Here is a 25,064-nt window from a genome sequence, read left to right as displayed (position 1 = left end):
GATACATGAGAAAATGCTCCCAATCATTAGCCATTAGAGAAATGCAAATTAAAACTATGATGAGATTCCATCTCACTCCAACAAGGCTGGCATTAATCCAAAAAACACAAAATAATAAATGTTGGAGAGGCTGCGGAGAGATTGGAACTCTTATACACTGCTGGTGGGAATGTCAAATGGTACAACCACTTTGGAAATCTATCTGGCGTTACCTTAAACAGTTAGAAATAGAACTACCATACAACCCAGAAATCCCACTCCTCGGAATATACCCTAGAGATACAAGAGCCTTAACACAAACAGATATATGCACACCCATGTTTATTGCAGCTCTGTTTACAATAGCAAAAAGCTGGAAGCAACCAAGGTGTCCGTCAACGGATGAATGGGTAAATAAATTGTGGTATATTCACACAATGGAATACTACGCATCGATAAAGAACAGTGACGAATCTGTGAAACATCTCATAACATGGAGGAACCTGGAAGGCATTATGCTGAGCGAAATTAGTCAGAGGCAAAAGGACAAATATTGTATAAGACCACTATTATAAGATCTTGAGTAATAGTATAAACTGAGAAGAACACATACTTTTGTGGTTACGAGGAGAGGGGGGAGGGAGGGTGGGAGAGGGTTTTTTACTGATTAATTAGTAGATAAGAACTGCTTTAGGTGAAGGGAAGGACAACACTCAATACATGGAAGGTCAGCTCAGTTGGACTGGACCAAAAGCAAAGAAGTTTCCGGGATAAACTGAATGCTTCAAAGGTCAGCAGAGCAGGGGCGGGGGTTTGGGGACCATGGTTTAAGGGGATTTCTAGGTCAATTGGCAAAATAATTCTATTATGAAAACATTCTGCATCCCACTTTGAAATGTGGCATCTGGGGTCTTAAATGTTAACAAGCAGCCATCTAAGATGCATCAGTTGGTCTCAACCCACCTGGATCAAAGGAGAATGAAGAACACCAAGGCCACACGACAACTAAGAGCCCAAGAGACAGAAAAGGCCACATGAACCAGAGACCTACATCATCCTGAGACCAGAAGAACTAGTTGGTGCCCAGCCACAATCGATGACTGCCCTGACAGGCAGCACAACAGAAAACCCCTAGGGGAGCTGGAGATCAGTGGGATGCGGACACCAAATTCTCACAAAAAGACCATACTTAATGGTCTGACTGAGACTAGAGGAATCCCAGCGGTCATGGTCCCCAAATCTTCTGTTGGCACAGGAGAGGAACCATCCCCGAAGACAACTCATCAGACATGAAAGGGACTGGACAGTGGGTAGGAGAGAGATGCTGATGAAGAGTGCGCTAATTATATCAGGTGGACACTTCAGACTGTGTTGCCATCTCCTGTCTGGAGAGGGGATGGGAGGATAGAGAGAGTTGGAAGCTGGCAAAATTGTCACGAAAGGAGAGACTGGAAGGGCTGACTCATTAGGGGGAGAGCGAGTGGGAGTATGGAGTAAGATGTATATAAACTTATATGTGACAGTCTGACTTGATTTGTAAACGTTCACTTGAAGCTCAATAAAAGTTAATAAAATTAAAAACAACAACAACAACAACATCCAGTTGCCCCATGAGTAGAATTGTGCTTCATAGGGTTTTAAACGGCAGTAGGTCATGAGGTCTTTCTTCTAAGTTACCTCAGGATGGATCCAAACCACCCATCTCTCAGTAGCCAAGCACTTAATGCTTTGCATGACCCGGGGAATCTTATATGCCACTAGGGAATTACAATTTAAAACAACCATGTGATACTGTCTTAGGTTGGATTCTCTATAGAAGCAAAACCAATGAAGCATCTAGCTATTTGTCATCTGTCTGTGTGTTTGTCTGTCTATCAATCTATCTATAGAGTGAGATAGAGAAAGAAAGGGGAAAGAGAGACTGGGAAGTCCCAAGTCCGTGGGTGAGTCAGGCTGGAGGCTTCTCCTGACTCACTAGCTGCAGGGACTGGTAAACCCAAGATTAGCAGGTCAGGTGCTAGCTCAAGTCCCAAGAACCAGAGGTCAGATAAACAGGAGCCAGCTGCAGAATACAGAGCCAGCAAAAGCCCATAAGCCTTGTTACAACCTGAAGGAAACTCCCTTACAACTGATTGGGTATTCACAGCAGATCCCATTATGGAAATGATCACATTATACCGTGTCTCATTCTGGAAGTTATTACATCATTATACAACTGCCAAACTACTTCATAACTGCCACACCACTGAGAATCGTGGCCCAGTCAGTTTAACACTCAGACTTAACTACCACAGATGCCATTAAACACATATTAAAAGTGGCTAAAATCCTAAATACCGATAACACCCCATTCTGGCAAGCATGTAGTACAACAGGAACTTTCATTCATTTCTGGTGGAAATGCAAATTTAGTTTCTTACAAAGCTAAACATGGGCTTACAAATACATGTTTGTGTTGTTAGGTACAGTTAAGTCATTTCTGACTCGGTGACCCATGCACAACAGAAGGAAACATTTGCGGGTCCTATGCCATCCTCACAATCTTTATGTTTGAGGCCATTGTTGCAGCTACTGAGCCAATACATCTTGTCAAGGGCCTTCCTCTTTACCAGGCATGATGTCCTTCTGTTATCAGGACTGATCTCTCCTGATAACATGTCCAAAGTTCGTAAGATGAAGTCTCACCATCCTTCTTTCTAAGGAGCATTCTGGCTGTACATCTTCCAAAACAGATTTGTTTGTTCTCCTAGCAGTCCATGGTACATTTGTATAAAGCAAGTGCTTGTAGAGGAGTGGGTCTCTGGACAGAGGTAGAGTGAGCCCTGAAGAGAGCTCACAGTAATTTGATGATTTGGAGCTCAATAAAGTTACGCATGGAAAACCAAGGGATAAGATTTGCCCCTAGAGTGATCTTGGACTCTGGAGTCCATTCTGATTACCATTGCCTTCCTGAGATTTCTTAGAAGACCTAAGATGCAGCAATCTCCAGGTGAGGTGACTTGTATCTCTGCTGATTTCTGGCCCAATAAGAATCTTCTCCGTTTTCACAGGAATCACATGAAGTCCCCTTATAACTTGGGAGACTCGATTTTTCTAACAGAACTTGCATCCGTGCTGACCCACAAGGCAGCTCACCAGAATAATCGAATGTGAGAGAAATAAAGAGAAGCAAAGGTCTCCTTGAAAGAGACTATTAGACAGATGTCAGACACAAAGATATGCAGTTACTTGAGTACAGGCAGAGCAATAGAAACCAAAAAACCAAACCCAGTGCTGTCGAGTCGATTCCGACTCATAGCGACCCTATAGGACAGAGTAGAACTGGCCCATAGAGTTTCCAAGGAGCGCCTGGCGGATTCGAACTGCCAACCTTTTGGATAGAAGCCTTAGCACTTAACCACTACACCACCAGGGTTTCCAGAAAAATAGAAAAAAAAAGTAAGGGTTAATTTGGCCCTGAGTCTTGTGAAGCACAATTAGGATAGTTTTGGAGTATCTCTGAAGTTATTGGTTGATATTGTGACTAGAAAAACCTGGATTCTAAATACACCATTGTAAATTCCAGATATGGGGGGATGCAGGGATGCATTCTTACTAAATCAAGTTGTACTTGAAAGTCTCAAAAGTGCATTTTATGTATTATTTGTGAGAAGGTCCAATCTACTGTGTACGGCACTATTTAAACATCTCATAGAAGGCACTTTGGTAGAAATTCTTAAATTATAGAATTTTATGAGATATTAAAGTTGAACTTAGTAGAAGAAACATACATATGCTCCCCGTGTTCTATTCAGGAAATCCAAAACCTCTAAATTGTATGTATAATACCTGCAGGTCCTGCAAAGAACAGAAGCCAATCTGTTTTGGAAGATTCTCAAAAGTGAGTGTATGGAAAAATGTTTTGAAGATAAAGCGTTACATATTATGTTCTGCATTTTACAGACTGCATTTTCTTACATGATCTAGCATCTGTGTACAATCTTTGGCAGAAGAACCGGAATCATCACATCATGGGTTAGTTTCCAGAAGTTAAATCAGATCGCTCCTATAATTCCTGTAAATCGAAACAGGAAAAGACAAAGTTAAAAAAAAGAAGAAGAAAAATTACCATAAAGGGCCTGGAATTGATGGAGAAGATAACTCATCTCTACAAAGTAAAGAGAAAGGAACATAATAACAACTTCTGATATGAAGTTTCTTGCAATTAGAGTAAGATTCACCAATATCTTGAAGAAAAGAGATGAACACCCACTGAAATCTTTTTTTGTGTGTGTGTGCTTTGGGTGAAACTTTATGCTGAAGTTAAATTTCTCATACAAAAATTTATACACATATTTTTGGCCCTTTCTTCTTTTTGAATGTGTGCATTTATTGCTATAAATTGACCTCTGAGCACTGCTTTAGCTGTGTCCGCAAGACTCTGTTAGGAAGTGTTTTCATTCTCACTTGATTCTATGAATTTATACCTTCCTTAATTTCTTCTATAATCTAATAGTTTTTGAACAAGGTGTTGTTCAGTTTCCACGTGTTTGATTTTTTCCGTTTTCTTGTGTTATTGATTTCTAGTTTTATGGCTTTATGGTCAGATAAGATGCTTCATAATATTTTGATGTTTTGGATTCTGTTAAGGCCTCCTATATAACTTGATATGTGGTCTATTCTGGAGAATGTTCCATGTGTGTCGGAAAAGAAAGTATACTTGCCTGCTGTTGGTTGGAGTGTTCTATATACATCTATGAGGTCAAATTGGTTGACTGCGGCTTTTAGATCTTCTGTTATTTTTGTGTGTGTCCTTAGTAAGCTTCTTTCTGGATGTTCTGTCCTTCACCGAAAGTGGTGTGCTGAAGTCTCCTACTGTTATTGTGGAGCTGTCTATCTCTCTTTGCAGTGGTGTCAGAGTTTGTTTTATGTATTTTGAAGCCCTGTCGTTGAGTGTGTAAATATTTAATACGGTAGTATCTTCTTCATATATATAAAAAAAAAATTTCTTCATATATTGTCCCTTTAATCATTATATAGTATCCTTCCTTATTCTTTCCGGTGGATTTAACTTTAAAGTCTATTTTGTCAGAAATAAGTGTTGCCAATTCTGTGCTTTCTTGATTGTTGTTTGCTTGATTTATTTTTTTCCATCCTTTGAGTTTTAGTTTGTTTGTGTCTTTTCGTCTAAGGTGTGTTTTTCATAAGCAGCATACAGACGGATCATGTTTTTTTAATCCATTCTGCCACTCTCTGTCTCTTTATTGGTGCATTTAGTCCATTTACATTCAGCATAATTATGGATAGGTATGAGTTTAGTGATGTCATTTTGATGTCTTTTTTTGTGTTGTTGACCGTTTCTCTTTTCCACTTAGTTTTTTTGTGCTGAGTAGTTTTCCTTTATATATTGTCTTTTCCATTGTTGTCGATTTTGTTTTTGCTGAGTCTTTATGTTTTTCTTATATTTTATTTTGATGTGTAGGATTGTTAGCCTCCTTTGTGGTCACCTTATTATTTACCCTAGTTTTTCTATGTTTAAACTGAACTTTTATCTCCCTTTGACTTCCTCTCCATATGAAAGATCTATGACTATAGTTTTTAGTCTCTTTCTATTAATTTAATGTCATCATCTTTTACATAATGATGTCTCTTTTCCCTGTTTTGAACTTTTTTTTTTTTAACCTTGACTTATTTTTCTCATTTTCCTTTCTGCGTTGATAATCTTTTTTTTTTCTGTCCTGTGTTCTAGTCTTGGGTGGTTATCTGATGTTATTGATTTTCTAACCAGAAGACTCCATTTAGTATTTCTTGTAGTTTTGGTTTGGTTTTTGCAAATTCCCTAAACTTCTGTTTATCTGTGAATGTCCTAATTTCACCTTCATATCTGAGAGACAGTTTTACTGGATATATGAGTCTTGGCTGGCAATTTTTTTCCTTCAAGGCTTTATATATGTCATCCCATTGCTTTCTTGCCTGCACGGTTTCAGTTAAGTAGTCCAAGCTTATTCTTATTGAATCTCCTTTGTAGATGACTTTTTTATTTATCCCTAGCTGCTCTTAAAATTCTCTTTGTCTTTGGTTTTGGCAAGTTTGATGATAATATGCCTTTATGACTTTCTTTTTGGATCTACATTGTATGGGGTTTGATGAGGACCTTGGATGGATATCTTTTCATCTTTCACAATATCAGGAAAGTTTTCTGCCAACAGATCTTTAACAATTCCGTCTGTGTTTTCTGTTTTCCCTCCCTGTTCTGGTACTGCCATCACTCATAGGTTATTTCTTTTGATAGAGTCCCACACGATTCTTAGGGTTTCTTCATTTTTTTTTAATTCTTTTATCTTATTTTTTCTTCATATATATTGGTGCCAAGGTTTTAACTTCAATCTCACTGATTCTGACTTCCAGCTCCTCAATTCTACTCCTCTGACTTTCTATTGAGTTGTCTAACTCTGAAATTTTATTGTTAATTTTCTGAATTTCTCATTGCTGTCTCTGTATGGATTCTTGCAGCCTATTAAATTTGTCATTGTGGTCTTGAATAACCTTCAGAAACTCCACAACTGCTTTATCTGTGTGTTCCTTGGCTTGTTCTGCATTTTGTCTGATCTCCTTTGTGATCTCTTGAAGAGTTCTGTATATTAATCTTTTGTATTCTACCTCTGGTGATTACAGGAATACCTCTTCATCCGGAAGATTCCGTGATTCGCGAGTTTGTTGAAACGATTGTGGTCTGCTTCTTTATGTGATTTGATATCGACTGTTGTCTCTGAACCATCTGTAAGTTATCATATTAATTTATATTATGTTTGCTTACTGTGTCCTAGCTTCTTGCTTTGTTTTGTTTTGATATACCCAAATAGGCTGCTCAAGTGAGCTAACTTGATTATTGGAGCCTTTGAAGTTCTAATATCCTGTCACCAGATGGCTAGAGCTGTTACCAGGTGTATGAGCCTAGGAATCCATTCACTTGTCATGTATGGATTCACCTCAGGCGTCCAGGGAGTGGGTCACAAAGTCTGTGGTGCAGGCTCTCACCTATGGTCTTAGAAGAGCTGTGGTGATTCGTGTATGCTCAGGTTTCTGATTGCAGCAAAAGGTCACACTCTGACCAAGGAAGGGGGCTTACAACCTTCCACCAAGTGTCTGTGAGGAAGGTGTGTCCCTGTTCTCTAGAACGCAGACGTGGGTGGACTCTGCAGCCTTCCCACTGCAGCAAAAGCTTTTGGGTGTAAGGACTGGGAGGCACCACTTATCTCTGGATCCCTGTTGTAGGTGGCTGGGTAGTGTGGGTGGAGCCACCAGTCCTCAGGCCCCTGATGTGGGTATGTGAGGACTCTGCTTGTCAGGCAGAGTGGTGTCAAATGTCAAGAACCCACATCTCCACTGCACAGCTGAAACAGGTGAAGTCAGACCTCAGGCACATACACCCTTGCAAAGTAACAACAGGGGCCTGCTGCTAAAATGGGGCCACAGGGGTTCATTCAGTGCTGACAGGTATTCAAAGTTTGTGGATCACTTGTGCCTGGACAGGAGTCACCTCTGCCCTAAGTTCCCAGTTAAGGGGAGCTGGCAGATTATTTTTCCCTGTTTGTTAATTTGTTCCTCCTCCGAGGCCAGGAGAATGGCTCAGGTTGCACAGCAGAACCTGTCTCTGGCCCAGTGAAATCAACTATCACTGAAGCCAGCTCGGGGCAAAGGGAAGTGAGATCAGATAAATGGTAGAGAGTTCTTTCAAAAGGGGAGCTATTACATCTGCATGGTAAATTAGGTGCAATTACTTATGCCAAGAGGGCTATTTTTCACTGATTCTGGAGTCATGAGTAGATTCTGTGCCACTGGCTCTCTGTAGCTACGGAAACTGGTCCCAAACACTACTGCCAGCCCCACCATGGTCTCACCAGGGGATCGGGACTGAGGGGCGCTTATTCCGGCCAAGTCAGGTTGGGCGACTCCTTGCTGCAATTTTTACAACATTCAAAAATGAGTCAAATATTATCTGAAACGTTTGAAAACAATTACTTAGAATTAATAAACTGAGGTTGTGAGATGACCAGAACTGACATATTTCTTCAAGGCTGCTCTCATTTGAGTTGCTTATAGTGATGATGCATTTGGGTACAGAATTATGAGCCAAGAATTCAACTGTGCAATAAAGGGCAGACGACAGCAACAAGAGAAGGATTGCCAGAAGCTGGTATCTTCAGACCAAAGAAAATACTGTGTGGCTCCAGGGAGAAAAGTCTAGAAGCTCAGAAAAGAGCTCCTTTTGTGAGAAATGCCTGCTTTTAATGCCAGGAAAACGTTTCATTATAATCCACTCATAACATAGGCTTCAAAAACTTGATCCTCTAACAACAAGTCAAAGAATCACCTCATACAGAGGTGGGATGAGATAGGGGGTCCCAAACCTTCCTGGGAGAGTGGTCCCTATGTCTGAGGTGCAGTTTCTTGACTTCCAAGCTACATCAAATGGATAGAAGACAGCCAAAATAGCTTGGAGGGATGCTTTGCTCATTGAAATGCTAACTAACCCCAGGGTGTTTTGCTAAAAGTCCTTGCCTAGTTTCCCTGTGGATTGATCCACAAAACAATTCTAGGTGATTTTATGTGACCCAACTCTGCATTGTATATTGGTAGGGTAGGAAACATGAGAAATCTACAAATTCCTAAAGTTAAGTAATCACAGATTCTCTCAGTTTTCATATAATCTTAGTTGCTTGGGAGTGCCAAGTTATTTGAAAGAAAGAAACAATTGTCTTTTCCCATTCCCCGCCCTGTCTTTCCTCCCCAGAGAAGTTAAGCTTTCCTTCACTTCAAAACTTCTCATTTGTTTCCACATGCCTTGTACAGCATTTTCTTCAGGTTTAGGTCAAAACTCAAAAACTGTCTTAGGTCATATTCTGGATGGTATGTCCTAATGTACACCAATTCATCCAGAGAATTATTGTTTTCCTTTGGATATTAATAGCAAACAGCATTCAGGACATGAAGACCTGAAGAAGGAAGAGCAAAAGGAGACGGGAAAGAAGGAGGAGGAGAAATAAAATGAACAGAGGGAAGAGTGGCTTACAGATGGCAGAGAAGTTGTATCATGAAGAAAAGCAAGCATAGAGATGCAGAAGTTTAAACCCATGTGCCTTTGCTTGCCCAGTATTATGGAATATTCTCGGCAGTCTTAAATTTTTCTCTCCTTCAACTCTTTTCTCCTCTGCCTCCCAAGGCTGCAAGAAAGACGTACAAGACAATGCAGAGGGATACAAAGAAGAGTAACATGAATGTTGCTTCAAGAAAAATAGACGCAGGTGGACATGAAGCCCTCTAGGTGTACTAATGTGGTCTGAAAGCCAGTAGTGCTTTGTCTAGGCTACCATGTCTGTTTCTGAAAGTTTAAAGAGACAGAAGACAAGATAAAAGGAATGGAAATTCTCCTAGCAATTATAACATCTGTTTGGAAAAAAGTCTTCTTGGCAAGCAGAAGAATTACAAGGAAGCTATTTGGGAAGCAGGACATGGAACATATAACCAATTGGCTTACAGAAAACCTACATTAGGTACCCAAGAAAACCCAGATAAATAGGCCTGGGTAGCTCATTTGGTAGAGCATCAGACTTTTAATCTGAGGGTCCAGGGTTCAAGTCCCTGTTCAGGAGTTATCAGCATTTTGCCCTAGTTACTGTCTCTTAGAAGCCTATTGACAATCCAGCTCTTCTTAGAGAAACCTGTCCCGACATTTACTATAGGCTTCTAGTCTCATCTCTTCCTGTTCTTTGCTCCGCAAGAATGGGAATAGAGCAAGGGGATCAGAGAAAGAGCAAAGGGTTAAGCGATCAATTACTAGCCATAAGGTTGGCAGTTTGAATCCACCCAGAAATGTTTCAGAAACCCTGGTGGCGTAGTGCTTAAGAGCTCCGGCTGCTAACCAGAACTTCGGCAGCTGGAATCCACCAGGCGCTCCTTGGAAACTCTATGGGGGCAGTTCTACTCAGTCCTATAGGGTTGCTATGAGTCCATAATCGATTCGATGGTAGTGGGTTTGGTTTTGGTTTTGGAGGTGCTTCAGAAGACAGGCTTGGTAATTTGCTCCTGAAAGGTGAAAGCCTAGAAAACACTATGTAGCAGTTCTACACTGCACACATGGGGTCAGTTAAAGTGGAGGCAGCCCAATCCTTCCAAATGAGGTGAAGAATTGTAAAACCAAACTTCGCTGTTACAGCGCCTCATCTTTTGTAACTTAGATTCTTCTTTGGACTGCCCTAACTAAGGGTCTCTAACAGAGGAACTGCATTAAGAGACTCAGACAGCCAAGTAAGCATTCATTCGCACTCACAGCAAGTAGTCATTTGGAGCGGAGGGAAGGGAAAGGAGGAGAGAAGTCTGGGAGGGTCGAATTCAGCTACAGAGTCTCCCTTTAAATCGTCGCTCCCTTAAAATCCCACAATGCCAACGTCGAGAGCTATAATGACTCTAAGCATATAACCAAGGGTGTAGAGCCTCTTGGGAGAAAGGGGCCAAAGTGGGTCCGGCTGGCCACACGGGGTCTCTGATCCAGGCACAGTTCTCCTAAGGTGAAGAGCCTTAGGGCTCCAGGGAACCACTGTTGTGCCTTCTACTCACCCGAAGCCTGGTTTCAAGAGCAGTAAGTCATTGATTCCCTAAGAAAGTAGTCTTCTTGCCTCTAATCCGACCCTTGCATCCTGCGGAGACCCCCTCGTGTTCGCCTACCCCAAGCCCCCCTCGTTGCATTCCGCCCATCCCCATTCTCCCCCTCCCCCCACCCCAGCCTAGGAAGCTCAGAGGGCCCGGCGGGCTGGCCGTGGACCTGAACGCAACTGTACATCCCAGAAGTTTCATTGTGGGACTGTAGAAGGTCCGTGGAAGTCAGAGTGAGGCAGCAGGGCCCGGAACCCCTAAGACACGCATTGACTGAAATGCCTGAGGGGATGAGGTGGCGGGGAGCGGGGGCCCTAGAAAGAAGACCCAGGGGCCCCGCCCAAACCGCCTAGGTGAAGTGAGAGCAGGCAGGACCTGTGCTCTCTAACAGATTTTATTCCTCGGCTGTCTTTATACTTTATGACATCTGGGTATGATAAAGACACAGCAAAAGAGGTGAAGCTTAGGTTTCCAGTGTCTCTGCTTGATGAACCAAAAACCAAACCTGCTGCAGCCAAAGAAATGTAAAAGTCTCACCCCTGACTCTTCCGAGTCACCCAGTTCCTTCTTGCACAGCAAGCATAGTTTCTTGGGTATCCTCTCAAAGATATTATTTCCTCCACTTTGTATACAAATAAGGAAATTGCAAACACACTCTACTGCATGTTGTTTTTTTCACTTCTTGCATGTTGTAGTGATTTCCAAATCAATACAGAAATAGCTTCTTCCTTCTTTGCTTGGCAGCAAAATATTCTGTTGTATGGGTATATCATAATATATATCTCACCCATACAAGTAATGCTGCAATAAGTAATATCCCTATCTAACATTTCAAATGGGTGTGAGTATTTTCTATACATGGAATTGCTGAAGCAGTGTATGTGATGTGCGATGGTAATTCTGATGTATTTGCCTAATATATATTCCCATCAGCATGACACAGTGGTCTGGTTTCCCACAGTATTGCAACCACTTTGTATTATAATACAAAAATGACAATAAATATAACAAACCCATTGCCTTCTAGTGGATTGATTTTAACACATGGTGACCACATGTGTTACAGAGTAGAACTGCTCCACGGGGTTTTCTTGGCTGCATTGTTCATGGAAACAGATTGCTAAGCCTTTCTTCTGCAGTGTCATTGTGTAGGTTTGAACCACCAACCTTTAGCTTACTAGTCAAGTGCAACCCTTATTGTCTATCCAGGGACATTCATATCAACATACAAAACCAAAAGCCAAATCCATTGTCATCAAGTTGATTCCGACTAGCCTTGGGTAAGTGACACATTCAGATATCAACCTAGAGTAAGCAAGCCATTGTTAACCACTGAAATCATATTTAGTCCAGTGGAGCCACCCAGAATTTGGAAAATAAATAGCTATTTAAAACTGCACTTATGTAGTTAATGCAGCAAAATTAAAACTTCAGATATGGGCGAAAACAATTATATAAATGAACATATGATAGAGGTGGCAACTCAAATCAATAGAAATTAGTGGATCATTGGATAAATGGTGTTGGGCTAACTGGGTAGCCATCTACGAAAATAAAAGATTATATTGGTTTATCATGTGTGATAATAAATTTCAAATAGATATAAAATTTAAAAGTAAAAAAGGAAAAATAAAACTACATATAATTACCCAAAATGCCAAAAAAGAAAGTTTGTATAACTTTGGGATAGAAAACGAATTTTTACACAAAGCATAGCAACAATAAAAGTTTGACATAATTCACTACATTAAAAAAATCCTTCCTGGGCACACTTACATTCTCTTTATTAAAAAAAACAAGACTCATACACCTACAGTCACTTGATCTTTGACAAAAGACCAAGGTCCATTAAATGGGGAAAAGACAGTCTTTTAACAAATTATGATGGGAAAACTGGAAGTCCATCTGTAAAAAAAAGGAAACAACATCCATACATTACACCATACACAAAAATGTAATCCAAAATGGATCAAATATCTAAACACAAAAGCAAAATCTATAAAGATCACGGAAGAAAAAAATAGGGTCAATGCTAAGGGCCCTAATATATGGCATAAATAGGATATAAACCATAACTAACAATATACAAACACCAGAGGATAAGCTAGATAACTGGGATCTCCAAAAATTTAACACTTATGTTCATCAAAAGACTTCATCAAAACAGTAAAAAGAGATGCTACATACTCGGAAAAAAATTGGGGGCTATGACATATCCAACAAAGGTCTAGTCTCTAAAGTCTACAGGAAAATCCAATACCTATACAACAAAAAGTCAAATAAACTAATTAAAAAATAGGCAAAGGACATGAACAGACACTTCACCAAAGAATACATTCATGCAGCTAAGAGACACACAAAGAAATGCTCATGATCACATTAGAGAAATGCAAATTAAAACTACAATGAGATACGATTTCACCTGACATTACTGGCAGAAATGAAAAAAACAGAAAATGACAAATGATAGAGAGGCTTTGGGAAGATTGGGACCCTAATGCACTGCTGGTGGGAATGCAAAACGCTACAACCATTCTGGAAACAATAAGGTACTTCCCTAAAAAACTAGAAATAGAAATACCATATGATCCAGCAATCTCGTTCCTAGGAATAGATCCTAGAGCAATGAGAGTTGTCAGAGGGATAGACATACAAATGCACACCCACACTCATTGCAGCATTATTCACAATAGCAAAAAGATGGAAACACCCTAAGTTCCCATCAATAGTAGAATGGAAAAACCAACTACATACACACAATGGAATACTATGCAACAATAAAGAACAATGATGAGTTTGTGAAACATCTCACAACATGGATGAATTTGGAGAGGACTATGCTGAGTGAAATTAATCAATCACAAAGGACAAATATTGTATGAGACCACTATTATAAAACCTTGTGAAAAAGTTTCCACACAGAAAGAAAGACTCTCTGATGGTTACAAGGAAGGGGAGAGGTGAGGACGGAAAAACACTACCTAGACAATAGATAAGTTGTAACTTTGGTGAAGGTTAAGACAGTACACAATACTGGGGAAGTCAGTACAACTTGACCAAGGCGAAGTCGTATAAGACTCAGAGACACATTCACATTCCCTGAGGGACTGAATTACTGGGCTAAAGGCTGCGGTTCATGGTCGTGGGGGACATCTAGCTTAATTTGCATAACACAGTTTATAAAGAAAATGTTCTAGATCCTACTTTAAGTGAGCACTGTCTGGGGTCTTAAAAGCTTGTGGGTAATCATCTAAGATTTGTCTACTGGTCCCATCCTGTCTACAGGAAGGGAGAATAAACAAAGCCATAGACACAAAGGAAAGATTAGTCCAAAGAACTCATGGACCCCTACTACCACAGCCTCCAGCAGACTGAGTCCAGCACAACTAGATGGTGCCTAGCTTCTACCACTGACTTGTCTGACAGGGACTGGAGCAAACCTGAGAGTATGGTCTCCAAACACCTTTTAATTCAGCACTGAAGTCACTCCTGAGGCTCACCCTTCAGCCAAAGATTAAACAGGCCTATACACGCATCCCTTACCCATCTGTCAGTTTGTCGTACTGTCGGGACTTTAGTGCTGCTGTGATGCTGGAAGCTATGTCACCGGTATTCAAATAACTGTAGGGCCATCCGTGGCGGATGGGTTCAGCAGAGCTTCAAGACTAAGACACTCTAGGGAGAAGCACCTGGCGGTTTACTTAAGAAAAAAATTAGCCAGCGATAACCTTGTGAATAGCAGCAGAGCATTGTCTGATACAGTGGCTGACGATGAACTTCTCAGATTGGGAGGTACTCAAATGTTGCCAGGGAAGAGCTATCTCCTCAAAGTACAGTTGACCTTAATGATGTGAATGGACTCAAGCTTTCGGAACATCATTTGCTGATGTGGCACACCTCAAAATAAAAAGAAACAGCTGCACAGATCCATTATTAATCAGAAAGTGGAATGTAGAAAGTATGGACCTAGGAAAATTAGAAATTGTCAAAAATGAAATGGAACGCGTGCAGATCAATATCCTAGGCATCAGTGAGCTGAAATGGAGTGCCTTTGCCCATTTCGAATCAGACAAGCATGTGGTCTAGTATGCCAGGAGTGACAAATTGAAGAGCCAAACCCACTGCCATCAGTGGTGTTGAATTCATTATCGAAAGAACATTTCAAGGTGTATCCTGAGCAAAATGCTGTCAGTGATAGGATAATATCCATATGCCTACAAGGAAGACCACTTAATATGACTATTATTCAAAAGTACACACCAACCACTAAGGCCAAAGATAAAGAAATCGAAGATTTTTACCAACTTCTGCAGTCTGAAATTGATAAGTCAGGATACAATGATAGTTACTGGTGCTTGGAATGCAAAAGTTGGAAACAAAGAAGGATCAGAAAGTGGAAAATATGGCCTTGGTGATAGAAATGATGCCAGAGGTCACATGATAGAAGTTTGCAAGACCAATGACTTCTTCCTTGCAAATACATGTTTTTCAGCAACGTAAACGGTGATTATTCACATGGACCTCACCAGACAGAATATACAGGAATCACGTAGACGACATCTGTGGAAAGAGATGATGGAAAAGCTCAATATCCTCAGTCAGAACAAGGCGAGGGGCCGACGGCGGAACAGACCAACAATTGCTCATGTGCAAATTCAAGTTGAAGCTGAAGAATATTAGAACAAGTCCAGGAGAGTCAAAGGATGACCTTGAGTATATCCCACCTGGATTTAGAGACCATCTCAAGAATAGATTTCACACACTGAACACTAATGGCTGAAGACCAGACTTGTTTTGGAATGACATCAAGGACATCATACGTGAAGAACGGAAGAGGGCATTAAAAAGTCAGGAAAGAAAGAAATGACCAGAATGGATGTCAGAAGAGACTCTGAAACTTACTCTTGAACATAGAGTAGCTAAAGCGAAAGGAAGAAATAATGAAGTAAAAGAGCTGAACGGAAGTTTTCAAAGGGCAGCGGGAGAAGACAAAATAAAGTATTATGACATGTGCAAAGACCTAGAGTTGCAAAACCAGAAGGAAAGAACACACTTGGCATTTCTCAAGCTGAAAGAGCTGAAGAAAAAATTCAAGCCTCAAGTTGCAATACTGAAGGATTCTATGGGCAAATACATAGGAAGCATCAAAATAAGCTAGAAGGAATACACAGTCACTGTACCAAAAAGAATTGGTCGATGTTCAATCATTAAAGAAAGTAGCATATGATCAAGAATTAATGATAATGAAGGAAGCAGTCCAAAATGCACTGAAAGCATTGGTGACAAACAAGGCTTCAGGCATTGACGGAATACCAATTGAAATGTTTCAGCAAAGAGATGCAGCGCTGGAAGTGCTCACTTTTCTATGCCACGAAATTTGAGAAGACAGCTATCTGGACAACTGTCTAGGAGAAATCCATACGTATGCACATCCCAAAGAAAGATGATCCAACAGAATTCACAAACTATCAAACAATATTATTAATATTGCATACAAGAAAAATTTTTCTGAAGATCATCGAAAAGCTGTTGCAGCAGTACATTGACAGGAAACTGCCAGATACTCAAGCAGGATTCAGAAGAGGATGTGGAAGAGGGATATCAATGCTGATGTCCAGTGGATCCTGGCTGAAACCAGAGAGGACAGGAAAGATGTTTGTTTGTGTTTTATTGACTATGCAAAGGCGTTCAACTGTGTGGATCCTAACAAATTATGAATAATATTGCAAAGAATTGTAATTCCAGAACACTTAATTGTGTTCCTGAGGAACCTGTACATAGATCAAGAGGCAGTCGTTCCAGCAGAAGAAGGGGACACTGCGTGGTTTAAAGTCAGAAAAGGTGTGCACCAGGGTTGTATCTCTCAGCATATTTATTCAATCTGTATGTTGAGCAAATAACCCAAGAAGCTGGACTATATGAAGAAAAATACAGCATCAGGAGGGGAGGAAAACTCATTAACAACCTGTGATATGCAGATGACACAACCTTGCTTGTTGAAAGTGAAGAAGACTTGAGGCACATACTGAAGAAGATCAAAGTCCACAGTCTACAGTACGTATTACCCCTCAACATAAAGAAAACAAAATTCCTCACAACTGGATCAATAAGCAACATCATGATAAACGGAGAAAAGATTGAAACTGTCAAAAATTTCAAAGTAGAGGCCACCTTAATGAAGTGCATGGAATCAAGCTATCAGGACCTATATTTGCTGATGTGGCACTATTCAAAATGAGAAGAAACAACTGCAAACATCCATTAATAATCAGAATATGGAAAGAAGAATGAAGATAACCAAAAACACAACGGAGAGATTAGTTCAAAGGACTAACGGCCCACAACTACCATAGCCTCCACCAGACTGAGTCCAGAACAACTGGATGGTGCCTGGCTACCACCACCGACTACTTTGACAGAGATCACGATAGAGAGTTCCAGACAGAGCTGGAGACAAATGTAGAACAAAATCAAACTTACAAAAAAAACCCAGAGGCGAGGCCAAGATGGCGGACTAGGTGGACGCTACCGCGGATCCCTCTTGCAACAAAGACTCGGAAACACAAGTGAATCAATCACATACATAACAATCTACGATCTCTGAACAACAAACACAGATCTAGAGACGGAGAACGAACAAATACGGGGAGACAGCGATTGTTTTCAGAGCCAGGAGCCAGCGTACCAGTCAGCGGATTTTCTGGAAAAACTAGTTTCCCAGTGATGGCTTGGAGATAGCAGTCCATATCAAACCACATAAAGAAGCAGACCATGACAGCTTCCCCAACCCCCCAAACAAAAGAACCAAAATCTTTCCCAAATGAAGGTACAATCCTGGAATTATCAGATACAGAATATAAAAAACTAATTTACAGAATGCTTCAAGACATCACAAATGAAATAAGGCAAACGGCAGAAAAAGCAAAGGAACACACTGATGAAACTGTTGAAGAACTCAAAAAGATTATTCAAGAACATAGTGGAAAAATTAATAAGTTGCAAGAATCCATAGAGAGACAGCATGTAGAAATACAAAAGATTAACAATAAAATTACAGAATTAGACAACGCAATAGGAAGTCAGAGGAGCAGACTCGAGCAATTAGAATGCAGACTGGGACATCTGGAGGACCAGGGAATCAACACCAACATAGCTGAAAAAAAATCAGATAAAAGAATTTAAAAAAATGAAGAAACCCTAAGAATCATGTGGGACTCTATCAAGAAGGATAACTTGCGGGTGATTGGAGTCCCAGAACAGGGAGGGGGGACAGAAAACACAGAGAAAATAGGTGAAGAACTCCTGACACAAAACTTCCCTGACTTCATGAAAGACGAAAGGATATCTATCCAAGATGCTCATCGAACCCCATTTAAGACTGATCCAAAAAGAAAAACACCAAGACATATTATCATCAAACTTGCCAAAACCAAAGATAAAGAGAAAATTTTAAAAGCAGCCAGGGAGAAAAGAAAGGTTTCCTTCAAGGGAGAATCAATAAGAATAAGTTCAGACTACTCAGCAGAAACCATGCAGGCAAGAAGGGAATGGGACGACATATACAGAGCACTGAAGGAGAAAAACTGCCATCCAAGGATCATATATCCAGCAAAACTCTCTCTGAAATATGAAGGCGAAATTAAGATATTTACAGATAAACACAAGTTTAGAGAATTTACAAACACCAAACCAAAGTTACAAGAAATGCTAAAGGAGATTGTTTGGTGAGATAACCAATAATATCAGGTACCAGAACAACACACGGTCACAAAACAGAACGTCCTGATATCAACTCAAATAGGGAAAGCACAAAAACAAACAAATTAAGATTAATTCTAAAAAATAAATAAATAAATAAATAAAATAATACACATAACAGGGAATCATGGAAGTCAATAGGTAAAAGATCACAATAATCAAAAAGAGGGACTAAATACAGGAGGCATTGAACTGCCAGATGGAGAGTGATACAAGGCGATATAGAACGATACAAGTTAGGTTTTTACTTAGAAAAATAGGGGTAAATAATAAGGTAACCACAAAAAGGAATATCAACTCCATAACTCAAGATAAAAGCCAAGAAAAACGTAACGACTCAACTAACATAAAGTCAAACATTATGAAAATGAGGATCTCACAATTTACTAAGAAAAACGTCTCAGCACAAAAAAGTATGTGGAAAAATGAAATGGCCAACAACACACATGAAAAGCCATCAAAATGACAGCACTAAAAACTTATTTATCTATAATCACGCTGAATGTAAATGGACTAAATGCACCAATAAACAGACAGAGAGTCACAGACTGGATAAAGAAACACGATCCATCTATATGCTGCCTACAAGAGACACACCTTAGATTTAGAGACACAAAAACTGAAACTCAAAGGATGGAAAAAAATATATCAAGCAAACAACAAGCAAAAAAGAAGAGGAGTAGCAATATTAATTTCTGACAAAATAGACTTTAGACTTAAATCCACCACAAAGGATAAAGAAGGACACTATATAATGATAAAAGGGACAATTGATCAGGAAGATATAACCATATTAAATATTTATGCACCCAATGACAGGGCTGCAAGATACATAAAGCAAATTTTAACAGAATTGAAAAGTGAGATAGACACCTCCACAATTATACCAGGAGACTTCAACACACCACTTTCGGAGAAGGACAGGACATCCAGTAAGAAGCTCAATAGAGACACGGAAGACCTAACTACAACAATCAACCAACTGGACCTCATTGACTTATACAGAACTCTCCACCAAACTGCTGCAAAAGATACTTTTTTTTCTAGCGCACATGGAACATTCTCTAGAATAGACCACATATTAGGTCATAAAACAAACCTTTGCAGAGTCCAAAACATCGAAATATTACAAAGCATCTTCTCAGACCACAAGGCAATAAAACTAGAAATCAATAACAGAAAAACTAGGGAAAAGAAATCAAATACTTGGAAACTGAACAATACCCTCCTGAAAAAAGACTGGGTTATAGAAGACATCAAGGAGGGAATAAGGAAATTCATAGAATGCAACGAGAATGAAAATACTTCCTATCAAAACCTCTGGGACACAGCAAAAGCAGTGCTCAGAGGCCAATTTATATCGATAAATGCACACATACAAAAAGAAGAAAGAGGCAAAAGCAGAGAACTGTCCCGACAACTTGAACAAATAGAAAGTGAGCAACAAAAGAACCCAACAGGCACCAGAAGAAAACAAATAATAAAAATTAGAGCTGAACTAAATGAATTAGAGAACAGAAAAACAATTGAAAGAATTAACAAAGCCAAAAGCTGGTTCTTTGAAAAAATTAACAAAATTGATAAACCATTGGCTAGACTGACTAAAGAAAAACAGGAAAGGAAACAAATAACCCGAATAAGAAACGGGAAGGACCACATCACAACAGACCCAAATGAAATTAAAAGAATCATTTCAGATTATTATGAAAAATTGTACTCTAACAAATTTGCAAACCTAGAAGAAATGGATGAATTCCTGGAAAAACACTACCTACCTAAACTAACACATTCAGAAGTAGAACAACTAAATAGACCCATAACAAAAAAAGAGATTGAAACGGTAATCAAAAAACTTCCAACAAAAAAAAGTCCTGGCCCGGACGGCTTCACTGCAGAGTTCTACCAAACCTTCAGAGAAGACTTAACACCACTACTACTGAAGGTATTTCAAAGCATAGAACAAGACAGAATACTACCCAACTCATTCTATGAAGCTACCATCTCCCTGATACCAAAACCAGGTAAAGACATTACAAAAAAAGAAAATTATAGACCTATATTCCTCATGAACATAGATGCAAAAATCCTCAACAAAATTCTAGCCAATAGAATCCAACAACACATCAAAAAAATAATTCACCCTGATCAAGTGGGATTTATACCAGGTATGCAAGGCTGGTTTAATATCAGAAAAACCATTAATGTAATCCATCACATAAATAAAACAAAAGATAAAAACCACATGATCTTATCAATAGATGCAGAAAAGGCATTTGACAAAGTTCAACACCCATTTATGATAAAAAGTCTTACCAAAATAGGAATTGAAGGAAAATTCCTCAACATAATAAAGGGCATCTATGCCAAGCCAACAGCCAATATCACTCTAAATGGAGAGAGCCTGAAAGCATTTCCCTTGAGAACGGGAACCAGACAAGGATGCCCTTTATCACCGCTCTTATTCAACATCGTACTTGAAGTCCTAGCCAGGGCAATTAGGCTAGACAAAGAAATAAAGGGTATCCGGATTGGCAAGGAGGAAGTAAAGCTATCACTATTTGCAGATGACATGATCTTATACACAGAAAACCCTAAGGAATCCTCCAGAAAACTACTGAAACTAATAGAAGAGTTTGGCAGAGTCTCAGGTTATAAAATAAACATACAAAAATCACTTGGATTCCTCTACATCAACAAAAAGAACATCGAAGAGGAAATAACCAAATCAATACCATTCACAGTAGCCACGAAGAAGATAAAATACTTAGGAATAAATCTTACCAAGGATGTAAAAGACCTATACAAAGAAAACTACAAAGCTCTACTACAAGAAATTCAAAAGGACATACTTAAGTGGAAAAACATACCCTGCTCATGGATAGGAAGACTTAAAATAGTAAAAATGTCTATTCTACCAAAAGCCATCTATACATATAACGCACTTCCGATCCAAATTCCAATGTCATATCTTAAGGGGATAGAGAAACAAATCACCAATTTCATATGGAAGGGAATGAACCCCCGGATAAGCAAAGCATTACTGAAAAAGAAGAAGAAAGTGGGAGGCCTCACTCTACCTGATTTCAGAACCTATTATACAGCCACAGTAGTCAAAACAGCCTGGTATTGGTACAACAACAGGCACATAGACCAATGGAACAGAATTGAGAATCCAGATATAAATCCATCCATGTATGAGCAGCTGATATTTGACAAAGGCCCAGTGTCAGTTAATTGGGGAAAAGATAGTCTTTTTAACAAATGGTGCTGGCATAACTGGATATCCATTTGCAAAAGAATGAAACAGGACCCATACCTCACACCATGCACAAAAACTAACTCCAAGTGGATCAAAGACCTAAACATAAAGACTAAAACGATAAAGATCATGGAAGAAAAAATAGGGACAACCTTAGGAGCCCTAATGCAAGGCATAAACAAAATACAAAACATTACCAAAAATGTTGAAGAGAAACCAGATAACTGGGAGCTCCTAAAAATCAAACACCTATGCTCATCTAAAGACTTCACCAAAAGAGTAAAAAGACCACCTACAGACTGGGAAAGAATTTTCAGCTATGACATCTCCAACCAGCGCCTGATCTCTAAAATCTACATGATTCTGTCAAAACTCAAGCACAAAAAGACAAACAACCCAATCAAGAAGTGGGCAAAGGATATGAACACACATTTCACTAAAGAAGATATTCAGGCAGGCAACAGATACATGAGAAAATGCTCTCGATCATTAGCCATTAGAGAAATGCAAATTAAAACTACGATGAGATTCCATCTCACACCAACAAGGCTGGCATTAATCCAAAAAACACAAAATAATAAATGTTGGAGAGGCTGCGGAGAGATTGGAACTCTTATACACTGCTGGTGGGAATGTCAAATGGTACAACCACTTTGGAAATCTATCTGGCCTTATCTTAAACAGTTAGAAATAGAACTACCATACAACCCAGAAATCCCACTCCTCGGAATATACCCTAGAGATACAAGAGCCTTAACACAAACAGATATATGCACACCCATGTTTATTGCAGCTCTGTTTACAATAGCAAAAAGCTGGAAGCAACCAAGGTGTCCGTCAACGGATGAATGGGTAAATAAATTGTGGTATATTCACACAATGGAATACTACGCATCCATAAAGAACAGTGACGAATCTCTGAAACATTTCATAACATGGAGGAATCTGGAAGGCATTATGCTGAGCGAAATGAGTCAGAGGCAAAAGGACAAATATTGTATAATACCACTATTATAAGATCTTGAGAAACAGTAAAAACTGAGAAGAACACATAATTTTGTGGTTATGAAGGGGGGAGGGAGGGAGGGAGAGGGAGGGAGAGGGTTTTTTATTGATCAATCAGTAGATAAGAACCGCTTTGGGTGAAGGGAAAGACAACAATCAATACATGGAAGATCAGCCCAATTGGACTGGTCTAAAAGCAAAGAGGTTTCCGGGATAAAATGAATGCTTCAAAGGTCAGCGGAGCAGGGGCGGGGGTCTGGGGGACATGGTTTGCGGGGACTTCTAAGTCAATTGGCAAAATAACTCTATTATGAAAACATTCTGCATCCCACTTTGAAATGTGGCGTCTGGGGTCTTAAATGCTAACAAGCGGCCATCTAAGATGCATCAATTGGTCTCAACCCACCTGGAGCAAAGGAAAATGAAGAACACCAAGGTCACACGACAACTAAGAACCCAAGAGACAGAAAGGGCCACATGAACCAGAGACCTACATCATCCTGAGACCAGAAGAACTAGTTGGTGCCCAGCCACAATCGATGACTGCCCTGTCAGGGAGCACAACAGAGAACTCCTGAGGGAACAGGAGATCAGTGGAATGCAGACCCCAAATTCTCATAAAAACACCATACTTGATGGTCTGATTGCGACTAGAGGAATCCCGGCGGCAATGCTCCCCAGACCTTCTGTTGGCACAGGACAGGAACCATCCCCGAAGACAACTCATCAGACATGAAAGGGACTGGTCAGCGGGGGGGAGAGAGATGCTGATGAAGAGTGAGCTAATTAAATCAGGTGGACACTGGAGAGTGTGTTGGCAACTCTTGACTGGAGGGGGGATGGGAAGATAGAGAGAGAGGGAAGCTGACAAAATTGTCACGAAACGAGAGACTGAAAAGGCTGACTCAATAGGGGGAGAGCAAGTGGGAGAAGGGAGTAAGATGTATGTAAACTTACATGTGACAGACTGATTGGATTTGTAAATGTTCACTTGAAGCTTAATAAAAGTTAATTAAAAAAATAATAATCAGAATATGGAATGTACAAAGTACGAATTTAGGAAGATTGGAAAATGTCAAAAAGGAAATGGAATGCATAAACATTAATATCCTAGACATTAGTGAGCTGAAATAGAGTGATATTGGCCATTTTGAATCAGACAATCATATGGTCTACTATGCCAGGAATGACAACTTGAAGAGGAATGAGGTTGTGTTCATCATCAAAAAGAACATTTCAAGATCTATCCTGAAGCACAATGCTGTCAGTGATATGATAATATCCATATGCCTACTAGGAAGACCAGTTAATATGACTATTATTCAAATTTATGCACCCACCAATAAGGCAAGAGATGAAGAAATTGAGGAATTTTATCAACTTTTCCACTCTGAAATTGATCAAACATGCAATTAGGATGCATTGATAATTACTAGTGATTGGAATGTGAAAGTTGGGAACGAAGAAGGATTGATTGTTGGAAACTATGACCTTGGTGATAGAAATGATGCCAGAGACTGCATGATAGAATTTTGCAAGACCAATGACTTCTTCATGGCCAATACCTTTTTTCAAAAACATAAACAGTGACTATACATGTGGACCTCACCAGATGGAATGTACAGGAATCAAATCGACTACATCTTTGGAAAGAGATGATGGAAAAGCTCAATATTATCAGTCAGAACAAGGCCAGGGGCCAACTGTGGAACGAACGATCAGTTGCTCATTTGCAAGTTCAAGATGAAGTTGAAGAAAATCGGAACAAGTCCATAAGAGCCAAAGTACAACCCATACATAAACATAAGCATACAGAAACATATGCCATTGTGCTCCTAGGTATCTACTCAAATGAAGTAAAAACTTATTCCACCAAAAACCTGCACACAAATGTTTATAGACACTTTCCTGATTAATTGCCAAAAATGGGAAACAATCAAGATGTCCTTCAGTTGGTGAATAAACAAGCTGTGGCACATCCATACAATGGAGTATAATTTAGCAACAAAAAGAAGTGAGCTTTCAAGCTATGAAAAGCCATAAAACCAAACCAAACCTACTGCCGTCGAGTCGATTCCGACTCATAGTGACCCTATAGGACAGAGTAGAACTGCCCAATAGAGTTTCCAAGGAGCACCTGGCGGGTTTGAACTGCCAACCTCTTGGTTAGCAGCTGTAGCACTTAACCATTATGCCCCCAGGGTTGCAACCTTAAATGCATATTGCTAAGCAAAAGACCCAGAAAAATAAGCTAGTCTGAAAAAGCTACATATTGTATGATTTCATATAAAGGACATTCTAGAAAAGGCAAAATTATAGACAGTAAAATGATCAGTGGCTGCCAGCAATTCAGGGGAGGTTGGGAGGGATAAATAGGTGGAACACGGGGCATTTTTAGGACAGTGAAACTATTCTGAATGAATCTGCAATG

At 39.8% G+C, this 25,064-nt stretch overlaps 1 non-coding gene across 1 annotated transcript; it reads left to right on the top strand.

Moving 5' to 3' along the window:
• The first annotated feature begins 9,538 nt into the window (after nucleotides 1–9,538).
• Nucleotides 9,539–9,611, top strand: TRNAK-UUU (transfer RNA lysine (anticodon UUU)). The gene has a single exon. It is a non-coding gene; the product is annotated as a tRNA-Lys (tRNA).
• The last annotated feature ends 15,453 nt before the right edge of the window (nucleotides 9,612–25,064 follow it).

Source organism: Loxodonta africana, chromosome 1, assembly GCF_030014295.1.
Source record: "Loxodonta africana isolate mLoxAfr1 chromosome 1, mLoxAfr1.hap2, whole genome shotgun sequence".
Classification (NCBI taxonomy): Eukaryota; Metazoa; Chordata; class Mammalia; order Proboscidea; family Elephantidae; genus Loxodonta; species Loxodonta africana.
Note: the sequence above shows the minus strand (reverse complement) of the source record. Positions and strands in the feature narration are given on the sequence as shown.